Source organism: Acomys russatus, chromosome 32 (assembly GCF_903995435.1).
Source record: "Acomys russatus chromosome 32, mAcoRus1.1, whole genome shotgun sequence".
Taxonomy (NCBI): domain Eukaryota; kingdom Metazoa; phylum Chordata; class Mammalia; order Rodentia; family Muridae; genus Acomys; species Acomys russatus.
The window spans coordinates 31,457,432-31,469,586 of NC_067168.1; the positions used below are offsets into that span (position 1 = coordinate 31,457,432).

Sequence of the window (12,155 nt, forward strand, 5' to 3'; positions counted from 1 at the left end):
CTGTCTCATTTAATCATTTGCACAATTCCCGTGTGATGGGCACTCTTACTGCAGATGAAGAAAGAGAGTGAAAGATGAATACCTAGTCTAAGCTTCCTCCACGTCACAGTCCGGAGCCTCTAACAGGCACCAAGGCAGAATTAAAGACGCAAGTTTTGTATCTGCAGACATGCCTGTGGGTTTCTGAAGGGGAAAGCTGGGAGAAAATGAACAAGTCCTGAGGGAATTCAGACTCTGAATGAAGGAGAGATGAGAAAGGATGGATGGAAGTCTCCTAGAATGCTCCCCAGACTCACAGAGGTTCAGCAAAGCCATTGGGAAGTTCCAGAGCTGTGTCTCCCAGCCAAGCGTGAGCCTCAATGCCCCTGGACAGAGCAAACCTAGGCAGGCCTGGCCACATGGCAAAGGCAAAGATGGATATCAGAGCTCAGAAGCCTATAGTCTTTGCCCAGATCCATTGCCTACAGAAGGGGTTTGCTAGGTGTGTCTCCATGGCCACCGCATCCTGATAGTAGGTCGTAGAAAGAAAGATTCAACCTCATGTTTAGTCCTGAGTGTGTGTGTGTGTGTGTGTGTGTGTGTGTGTGTGTGTGTGTGTGTGTGTGTATGAAAGTTGTGTGGGCCCTAAAGCTTACAAAGGTTAAACCCCCAACTTCACGAGATCATATCTGTGATTTCCCTTCAAATATATCCTTCAGTCAAAGACCTCATCATCACATCAGTAATTATTTATCTAGCACTCCATCTTCCTGAAGTAAGACTCCATTTTCACACTCACTTGCTTATTTGTCAGTTTATTCCTTCCTTATTCTTTCATTCATCATTTATGTGCCAAACTGCATTGGGTGCCCGTTAGAAAAAGGTGCTAGGAAGGAGACACATCGCCCTCATACCACAGCCTGGACTTCATCCTCTAAGTTAAATATAAGTGGAAAAACCACATGACTTGTAATGTTATAGTGACATGCAAGATATGATAATTAGTATTTGAATAAGAGTGTCTGGAAAGGATGGCTGCCGAGGATATCGTGTGAGACTTTAATCATTATAAAATAAGCGTGTGTGTGTGCGTGCGCGTGCGTGCGTGCGTGCGTGCGTGCGTGCGTGCGTGCGTGCGTGTGTGTGTGTGTGTGTGTGTGTGTTGAAATATGGTTCCTCAGCAGCCATCGTCTTCTTTTTCAAGACAAGCTCTCTCACTGGGACTCACAGCATACTGATCATGCTGGGCCAGCCAGCCAGCAAACCCCAGGGATCCTCCTTTCTCTGCATCCTCAGTGTGAAGGATACAAGCCTATACTACCAAACTTGGTTTTTTTTTCTCTCCTATTTATCCTTTGAAAATTTTGCACATATGTATCCTGATCATACCCACCCCTCCTCCCTATTCTAACTGCCTTCAGCACCCCTGCCAACACATCCCCCCACCTTCATGGACATATTTTATTTTATTTTATATTTTATTAATTTATTCATATTACATCTCAATTGTTAGCCCATCCTTTGTATCCTCCCATTCCTCCCTCCCTCCCACTTTCCCCCTACTCCCCTCCCCTATGTCTGTGTGAGGTCTGATCGGGACCATGGGCGTATTTTAATTTTAAAAAGTTATAAACCACTGAGTCCAGTTAATGCTGCCTACATACACACAGATGTGGAGCTGTCCACTGGAGCATACGCACTTACTTGTAACTGACCCTACACATACCCTCCAAAATGAAACTCTTTCTCCCTAGGGCACTGTCAACTGCCAATACCTCAGCTAGAAGTGAGGCCTGCAGAGGCCCTGTCAGCTCAGCTTTGGAGTTTGTTTGGTTTTTTGTTGTCTTGTTTGTTTGTTTGTTTGTTTGTTTGTTTTGAGACAGGGTTTCTTTATGTAGTCCTGGCTGTCCTAGAACTCTCTCTCTCTCTGTGTAGACCTCAAACTCACAGAGATTGACCTGCCTCTGCCTCCTGAGTGCTGGGGTTGAAGCACATGTGCCACCATGCCTGGGTGAAAATTGCAATTTTGTTTTACCCTTCTCTTACATATTACATCCTGACCTCAGTTGCCCCTCCCTCCCCTCCCCTCAGCCCCTCCCCTCCACTACCCCTCCCCAACCTCCATCCACTCCTCCCATGGGCAGATTTATATTCTTTCCAACTCTTCCCCCGCCCCCATGAATTTCCAGAACACCGGGGAAAAGGTTGATGAAGATATCTATGGCTGGGCTCTCTCAGTCACTTACTCCCTACACTTTGCCTGGTTCTGAGCCTCTACATTAACTACCATCCACTGCCATAAGAAACTTCTCTGACACAGGTTGAGGGCAGCACAAGCTGGTGGATATGAGCGTGAATACTTGGAAGGCGATTTGACACCCATTAGACAATGCAATGTCAGGAATTTCTCCCCTTAGGGCTACAACTTCAGTGGCTGTGGGTTTTAACCATGTTTATAGAACCAGACATGAATTTCCTTTTTGCAGAATAGCCCTCATACCTAATCAGGAAAGCAGATGGTTACCTCATAAATGATTTTGCCACTATTACAAAGTAGGAGTACGTCTTGTCTAGTAGATTTATGCTATTGTAGCATGGAGGGTCCAGTGCTGAAGAAGACCATCAATGTCTTTTCTCCCCCAGCAGCATGCATAGGGCATTTCAGCATTATGAAAGCTAGCTGTTGGGTAGAGAATTTCCTAGGCAGTTCACATTTGGCTTGTGTGTATGTTCTGCAGCTAAAGTGTCCTTCAGCAATCGAGTCTTAACATATAGGTATCATATCCGGCATTTCACACAGGTTCTGAAGATTAAACGCAGTCCTCACACCTACTAGGCACTTATCAACTGAGCTATTGCTACAACCCAACCAAATACCGTTCAGTGATCTATATGTCTCAAGTAGCTAATGTGAAGTCTCTACAAAGTAGCCTCTAACTGATGTTCAAACCTGTGTGCTGTGTGAACAGGGCACCCTGTGGACTGGTGGATGGCCCCACCCTCTCATAACTACACTCCTCTTCCAGTGTTTCCCCAGTCTCAGAAGAGCTCACAAAAGTCCTCTGGAGTCTTTTTGCAGAATTATAGTAGTTGCAGGTTTCCTGTTTGGTGGCTTGCAATGGTTTCTCTCTGCTAGCAACCCTCCAAGTACCTCTAATCTGTTCTCTCAGTGACCAACGTTACAGTACAAGGTGTCGGGGCTTTTAATGGCCCTGTTAGCTCTAAGGAACTTAAACAGTTTCCCTTTTGTCATCTGAATACTTGGTCATATGAAAGAGTTTTTGTCACATTCTATATGGTCCCCGGCAGTTGCTTTATGCCTGACATGTGGACTGGCCAGAGGCTGGCCTCAGCCAGGACAGTCAATAGGGGACCTACATGATAGATGTCCTGCTGTGTGCCTGGCTTTTCCCAGAAAGAGTATCTCAAGGACCAGGTAGGAACTTCAAACTACTTACTGACTCAATCTTAGAAGCCATGCACCAAACATAGGGAGCTGGCTGGGAATTAGACTCCAGGTCTACGAGGGAGTGGCAAAACCACGTACCCCAAGTATTGTGGCAGCAATCTTTGGAGATGTGACCACCCATAGTATTTTTTGCTAGGTCAGAATTACAAGGTTCAATTATTTTCTTTCACAGTAGAAAAAAAAAATAGCTTCTGGAAATTCTCAAGGAAGATTCTTTCCTAGCCTTTTAGGGTTAAACAATTTTGTAACCACTTATGTGGTCAGCAGATACATCCACTGGCTAGAAATCAATGACTAAAAGCCACTATAAGACAAGTAAGTTCTTGAGTTTTATTATTTTAGTGAGTGACACTAAAGTAACTGATTTCTGCATACATTTAAAAACTGCAGCACATATGTATGGGGGCAGTGGGCTGTATCCAATTCATATAGGTCACAGAAAGACCTTAATCCCCAGGCCCTGGTAACTCCGGTAACTTTCAAGTGTTTAAACACCACAGGTAAAACATTATTGCTCTATCTACCTGCCTTCTTTTAAAGATGGTAAATTGAGGTTCTGAAATGTGGAATGATTTGCCTAAATCTACGTGTATACACTCAAAACAAACTAGCAAAACCCCAAAATCAGGGCCAGAGAATGACCTAATAACTGTCCTGATTCACACCTGAATCTTGGACTGCTCTCAAGAGGAAGAGAGCTGCTGGCTCAGAGAAACAGGAAGCCAGGAGACTGAGGGTGTTCTGGAGGTCTGCAGTTGTCAAAGGGAGGCCTAGCATCCCTCCACCCTTCCGTGGGAATCCCTAAAGTTAAGGCTGTTTCCATAGTAACACTAAGACATAATTTCTCTCTTCATTCTCACTCTCTCACTCATGAACAATGAAAATTCCTGAAGGGTAAATACATCTCACTGAGTACAGGAGCAGATTTGAGAACCCAAGATCCTTTCCCTCCCATTGAGGTCATTAAATTGATATGTAGAAATGTTAAAGAATACTCTCTTTAGTAATTTTTTTTTTAATTTGGAAAATACCTTTATTTTTTCTGATAAAATGCCATTTTGTTATTTTGTGGGCTTTGTCATTTAAAATATAATATACCAGGTGAATATTTTATGAATATTTTTCAAGTGTATAAGTTTTATAATGTGGTACTAACTAACTCAATACACATAAAAAGTTTGGGAGACCCCCGATAATTTAAAAAAAGAAAAAGAAAAGAAAAGAAAGAACTATCAAGACCAAGAGCAGCCATTTGAGAACCACTGTTGGGAGACTCAGCAGGGTGGGGGTGCCAAGCACTTTTACAAACCACAGTGATAGAGAAGATGTCCATTGTTCTTGGCAGAAAGCCATTTTTTAACTTGCTTTATGCACCTTAGAGCATTAGCAGCTATTTACCAAAGGTGCAAATCTTAGAAATCTGACAGGCATTTGTCATTAAGAGCCAGGATGTAGCTGGGTGTGGTGGCGCATGCCTTTAATCCCAGCACTCAGGAGGCAGAGGCAGGAGGATCTCTGTTGAGTTTGAGGCCAGCCTGGTCTACAAAGCAAGTTCAGGATAGACAAGGCTATTACACAGAGAAACCCTGTCTCAAAAAAAAAAAAAAAAAAAAAAAAAAAAAAAGAGCCAGGACGTAAAAGAAATGATATTTGTGAGAGTAACCTACGTATCCAACTTCAACACAACACAACTCAGTTAGTGGAGAGAAGGGATTTATAACTTTTTTATTATATTATCACACATGTGTTATATTTGTAAGTGCTTGGCAATTAGCCTGACAGGAAGGCACATATATATGCCTATTAGCCACTTTGGAAATTGAAAGCTAATAGGATGTTCCTTCTCTCCACTTCCCTGAGAACGTATCCATGTTGGGGTAGAGAAACTGCCTTTTCCACTGGCCTCCACATATGCGAAAGTCATCACTAAGACTGTATTTTAATGCTCCCATGAGGCTAGCTCAATGGAGTGGTAGATGACTAAGCAAATCTGTCTCTAAAATAGAGGTTGTCAAACTTTTCCTGTGAAGGGCCAGATGGAAAGTATTGTAGGCTTTGCAAGCCATATGCTCTCTGTTCCTGCCACTCAGCTGTGTCTTGAGGCATGAAGACAGCCATAAATGAGACAAAAATGAATGGGTGTGGCAGTGGTCCAATAAAACTTTATTCATAAATGAGATACAAATGAATGGGTGTGGCAGTGGTCCAATAAAACTTTATTCATAAAAACAATGGCTAGAATTGTCTCTCCTGCCATAGTTGGTTGGTCGCTTCTTTAACGTGATATGAAATCTCTAATTGCTGTCTTGTAGTTTCGCTGTTTGAGTATGGCTGCCTACGAACTGTGGAGTCCAGTCTGCATAAATGATGAAAAATAATGCTTACTGGGCAGCACCAACACATCAGGGGCCAATATCTAACCCATATTATCCATAAGGTACTGACTGTATTTCCAAAGGTAGGCAATTTTTATTTCTGACTTGCAGACAGAGCACAGGGAGGTTTGCCCACAGTCACAGAGCTAACCAGCCATGGAATCTTTATAGGGCAGCCTCTTCCTCCCAGCTCCTCTGCGATCAGTGTTCCACGTCAAAGAATACTGCTGTAGACAAGCACTGCTCATCTTTCGTCTCTATAAAAGCTATACTTTTTAACTGTGTTTACTAAAAACCAGGTTTCTACATTTCTTCTTCATGCATGTTTGGTTTTAGCTGGTTCCTTTCTTCCATGTACCCACATATCCCTACTCCCCTTTCTTCCTCTGTACTTTTTTAATCCCTAGTACCCCCCCCCACTTTATTGTATTATCTTCTCCATCCGTTCCCCCTTTTCTACAGACTCTTCCTAATTTCCACTCTTTATCCGTATTTATTCCCACCAAGATACACACATCTAATGGTCAAAAGCTAGGAGTCACACAGGAAAGAGAATACATGCTGTTTATCTATCTGATCCTGAATTCTTCTGCTGAATATGATGTTTTCTGGTCCCATCCAGTTTCCTCCAAATATCCATGTTTTTTCATTACTGAGCAGAGTCCCATTGTGCATCTGTGCCTGATTTTCATTATCTGCTCATCAATTGATAAGACATCTGGACTGATTTGATTCCCTTGCTATTGTGAGAAGAACAGATAGAAATATGGATCTGCTCCATATCTCTGTTATAGGATTAGAATATCTTCTTTTCTTTGTCTTAGAAGGACAAATAATTTGAATGATAATCTGATACACACACTCAATGTGTAATGAGCATATGATGGAAATTACATTTTCAACTTCTACACATTTCTTATGCTAGTTGTTGGGAACCTTTTCAGTCTTCCTTTATAGTAACGTTAAAAATATCACAAATTTCATACTCACCCCACACCACGCTAGAGCACTAAAGCTGGTTTCTCCCTGTATTTTCTTTTCTCTACTCTTTTCTGCCCTCTTCTTCCTCCTTCCCAGTCTTCAGTGACTATTGTTCTACCCCCTCTCTTAAGGGAAGTTCTTTCATACTGGACTACAGATTAAAGTAATGTGGCTGAAATGCTATTAAACAATCCAGTACAGCAAAACTTGAGTAAACAGCCTGATTCACTTCCCTTCATCACAGAGAACTGTCTCAATGGCTGCTTTAATGCAGAGAAAACTAAAGAGTCCAGATGAAGGTGACCAAACCATTGCGCCCCAGGCTGTGATTTAGAAGCTAACTGGTATTGGCATGAATCATTTTTGGAACCACTTTTGAGTGGTGTTCTTTCCAGGAACCAAATGCAGCTCGAATGAGCCCCATCCTCAGATTTGAACAGCTCTCCACAGTGTTTGGGTGTCTTCTGTCTCCCACTGAGAAGTCCCAGAAGCCAGCATTTGTAAGTTTAGCACGTGACAGACACCAGACTCCTGTGTGGACAGCTCTTCTTCTCCTCCCACACTGCTAGAGAGCAAGAGTGATGCTCTTCTCACCGTGGGTGGGAAACGGAGGCCGTGAGGCATTAACTCTGTGCTCAGGATCAGCCAGAGTGGACGTGGTGGAGTTTGGATTTGAGAGTAACGCTAACTCCACACGGAATGTTTTAGATTTCCAGATGAATGAAGCCAGAAACTGCACGTTACTCCCCTTGGCCCTTTTACACTCTGCTGCCCTCACAGCATCCTAGTGCTAACCCTTGTCAATGAAAGAAACAGTTCCGATATGATATGGATGACAGAGATGGTTTATGATGGAGCTAAATATGAGGGACCAGGGCCTGGGACACAGCTTTAGGTCATTCCCCAAACACCATGCTTCAATGAGGGAGCCATTTCATAAATGTCTTACAGCAACAGAATTGAAACGGGCATGGAAGAAAACACTTTTCAACCCCATTGTCAGGTACATCAGGCAGGCAAGGCGGTTACAGCAAAGTAGAGGGAACTCTGCAAATGGCCCTAGATGCCACCAACAGTGGTCTTAGCCCTTGATTGATGGAACTAGGACACTGTTCATACGTTCTTAAGGCTCTACCTTATGGTCATAGGAGATGTTAGGTCATGTACAGAGGAGAGCAGGAAGTGACTGGAGAGCAGGAAGTGACTGCTAAAGGAGCACAAGATCCCTCCAGGATCTGCAACATTCTAACCTCTCCACAGCAGTGAGTTCTAGTAGTCAATGAGCCTTGGCAGACACAGCTTCCTTCCAGGAATTGTCGTTCATACCCTGAACGGTATTTTTTTTTTTAATGAGTAAAAAATAGAAAATTTAAGCTTTTGTTCAAGTGAAATTGACAGAATTCTGAGTTATACATAGAATATATCTAGATTTATCAAAACACTGTTGATACTTGTGGAGATTATAATGTATTCATTTCAACTGTAATGTAGGAAATGTCTGGAACACTTAAGTTGGTTGTCATGTCTTTACTTTCTCTCTGTGTCTCCCTGTCTCTGTCTCTCTGTCTCTGTCTCTCTGTTTCTGTCTGTCTCTGTTTCTCTCTGTCTCTCTGTCTCTCTGTCTCTGTCTCTGTCTGTCTCTGTCTGTCTCTGTCTCTCTGTCTCTGTCTGTCTCTGTCTCTCTCTGTCTCTCTCTCTCTCTCTCTCTCTCTCTCTCTCTCTCTGTGTGTGTGTGTGTGTGTGTGTGTGTGTGTGTGTGTGTGTGTAGATAGCTTTTAGGAGTCTATTATCGGCTACTACACTGTGGATTGTCTCATGGGGACCAAAAAGTCCTTAGGCTTGGTGACAGACACCCTCACTTACCGAACCATCTCACCTGCCTTTAAATTGGTTGTTCTGAAGAAGGGGAGTTGTGATATAAGGAGAAGAACTTGTGGTTTTAGTTCTAGCCTTCCCTTTTAACCCTTCTCTAACCTTGTAAAGTCCTTCTCACAAGGTAATCCTTGTAGGTCCCTTCATCCCTAGCATTCCCACCTTTCCTCTGTGTACGTGAATTGACTTACTGGAGAGTACAGCATGTCTCTGAAAAGAAAATGCAGCCATAACCCCATGAGTTTAAGTTGCAGGCGACTTCCAAGAAAACGACAAGGAGATCGTCCTCTTGAGAGAAGGGCCTTTCCTCAACCCAGTGAATCCCACCCATTGTCTCTGGAGAGCTCTCCTGTGTCCTATAAGACCTTTACACTGTGTTGTGTGGCACTGTTCCTGGGGTAACATGGTAAGACATCTGCTCATCTCAGATAGGAAACCATTACAGACCAAAGTCGGACATGGTGGACCAATGCGTTTTATTGAAGTTATTAACAGGAATATGGGTGAGACATTATTTACAAAGGAAGAAATGACTCAAAGATAGCTGCATCACCAAAGCCCATGCCAGCAGGAATGGCACTTCATGAAAACTGGAAACCTAAAGAGCACTGTACTGTGCAACACACAAGCAGCTCAGCAGGTTGGAGGGAGTCCTTTCCAGGTAGCTCAGCAGGTCTGGTGCTCGTCTAGACAGCTCCGCTGGTCGCTGCTTCTTCCAGGCCTGAGCCTCTTCTTCGCAGCTCAGTCTATCTCAGCCCATGTCTCAGCAAACCTCAGTGCTTAGATATGCTCTTGGGAAGGGAGGGGCCCAGTGAATCTGCTCAATTTCAGGAACTTCCTGAAGCCATTTTGAATTGCTTACTTCCTGAGCTTAACAAGCTTCCTTGCAGAATGGAATATGTCACCTCCCTTTAAAACACTGTTGCCTCGCCTCCCTATAAGCATCTCGTCTAAGATATTCTGCTGTTTCACTTCCCCTTTAGCACCCATGTTTTAATGAGCTTCCTTCTAAAATGGACGGTTTTAATCTGGGAGGAAACTTCTATACAATGCCCTGGACCACTGAGATAGATTTGAAAACTCTGAAGACTTGAATAAACCTTCAATTGGTTGCCTTCCACCAATTTCACTTTTGTAATGTAGTGTTTTTGTTCTCTGAGGATTTCACCCATGTATACAATGTATTTTCATCATATCTCACCCCTAATTCTTCTTGGAGCCACCTATCCCAATCCCTCCCAACTCTCTCTCTCTCTCTCTCTCTCTCTCTCTCTCTCTCTCTCTCTCTCTCTCTCAATCAACTGAGTCTAGTTTGTGGGGGCATTTACTGGAACATGGGACCACACCCTTAAAGAAAGCTGAAGCTCTGTCTCCTGCTTCCTCAAGCCTTCACTGTCAACAGATCCTCAGCTCAGAGTGAGAGCTCATAAGTCCCTTTCCTCTACAGGCTGAGCCACTGACTGCCTTGATCTTATGCAGGCTTTGTGCAGGCAACCACAGCTGCTGTAAGTTCTTGAGTGCAGAGGTCCTGTGTGCCCTGAAAATGCTGTTTCACTATGGTCCTCCCTGACCTTTGACTCTTACTACCTCCCCTTCCACCCTGGTGCCAGAGACATGTGGAGAAGGGTGAGACACAAATGTCCCATTTGTAGCACCCCACAGACATTTATTCTCTGTACTCTGGCTGGTTATGAGTTCTGTATTAATCACTGTTTCCCAAAGAAACTTCTCCAATTATGTCTGAGAGCTACATTGTTCTATGAGCACTCCTCCCCAACCCCTGCCCCAAACTGTATCTTGTCAGGAACACAGGTATCTACTTTCTCCAATGGCTGCCCCACAAACCTTGTCTCATCCCCAAATCGCCCTTTTGTTTTCCAGACACACTTATAGCTGGCTCTCATGCACCTATCAAGGCATTTGCATCTCAGTCTATTTCTGTGTCTGTACATATCTAGAGACACTGTCTCTTCCCTGTTTCCTTCTGGGTGTGGACCACATTACTTGTTTCTGTGTGCTGTGCCTATGGGATCCTGTTTTGTCTCCATAAATAGATTACTGGTCCCTCAGGGGATGTTTATGAATTATACTTAAAAATTGCTGACCACAGTGGAAGAGCTCTATCAATTATTTTCCTTTTTCCACTTTATTGAAAAATTGAAACTTTTCTTATTATTGTTACTGAAAAATAGAAAAAGTAGAAAGCTATAACATAAAAAAAAGAAAGACAGAAAAAAACCACAACCCCCATCCATGACTTGGAGTTTGGAATCTGAAGTTGGGATTGCTCTTTTTTCCTGTGGTACTCCCTTCCCTTCAGATGGTGAGTGAAAGGGCTGGTTCTTGATTCTCAGGTTCGATGGAGAAGGTTGCAGCAAAGAAAGCAGTTCCCCCACTACTCACCTCCTCTTTCTAGGTTATTCTAGGCCAATGCTTTTCCATTTGTATTTACATAATTTTTTCATAAAATATATTTTGATCACATTTTTCCCTGCTCCAATTTCTCCCAGATCCTCCAAACCACCCCTCAACTTCATGTTCTCTCTAAATAAATAAATAAGTAAGCGTTTAAAAATTAAAAACAGGATAAACAAAAAAGATTGGTGGGGAGGCCTGGCAGCACTCAGAGGAAGGGGAAGCAGGCTATCTGGATGAGACCTGATAGGCTGTGGTCATATGGTGGGGGAGGAGGTCCCCTTCTGTCAGAGGTCTAGGAGAGGGGAATAGGGTGGAAGAAGGAGGAAGGGGAACAGGAAGATACAAGTGAGGGGATAACAATCGGGATGTAATCTGAATACATTATTTTTTAAAATATACCTAAACAAAATGAAACAAAATTCACACACATTAAAAAGCCAACAAACCATTGGGTCTGTTTTGTTTGTGTCGGGTAACTACTCCTGGGCATGGGCCCTGCCCTGAAGTGTAGTTGGTTGATATACCAGTGGCACTCCATTGGAAAAGATATTATTGATTTTCCCATTGCCAGCATCTATCAATTGCAAATAGCGTCTTGGTTGGGTGGAGAACCCTTTCTACTTGCCCCGTGTTGGGACCCCACCTAGCTTGAACTTGTATAGGTGTGGTGTGTGTGTGCTTCCACAGTCTCTGTGTGTTTAAATGCTTAGGCTGACATTTATGACAGAGCCAGTTGTGCTGTTTTCCTGCTCACTGTCCCTTGGGAGCTCTGTGTTTTCTCCCCAGGATAGCAAAGAGCGAATGAGCATTGGTGGCCTTTGTTAATATAGAGTCAACTTTGCCAGCGTTGTCTTCACCCACCCACCACATACACAGTTAAATTAAGCTGCGGCTTCTGCCCCTCTCCATGTTTATTCTTGCACAGTATTCTGCTCTAGAAATGCAACCTCCTCAAAGCCACTTTCTATAGTAAAATTGACCATATTCCTCTTTTCTTAAAAAAAAAAAAAAAAAAAACAACTTGTACATGTATTCATTCATTCTTTAGCATAAGTCATGTT

General features: G+C 43.2%; 1 protein-coding gene across 1 annotated transcript in view; it reads left to right on the forward strand.

The window, feature by feature from the left end:
• Cpne4 (copine 4) overlaps nt 1-12,155 on the forward strand; it is a 433,114-nt gene that overhangs the window by 306,800 nt on the left and 114,159 nt on the right. The window lies entirely within an intron of this gene.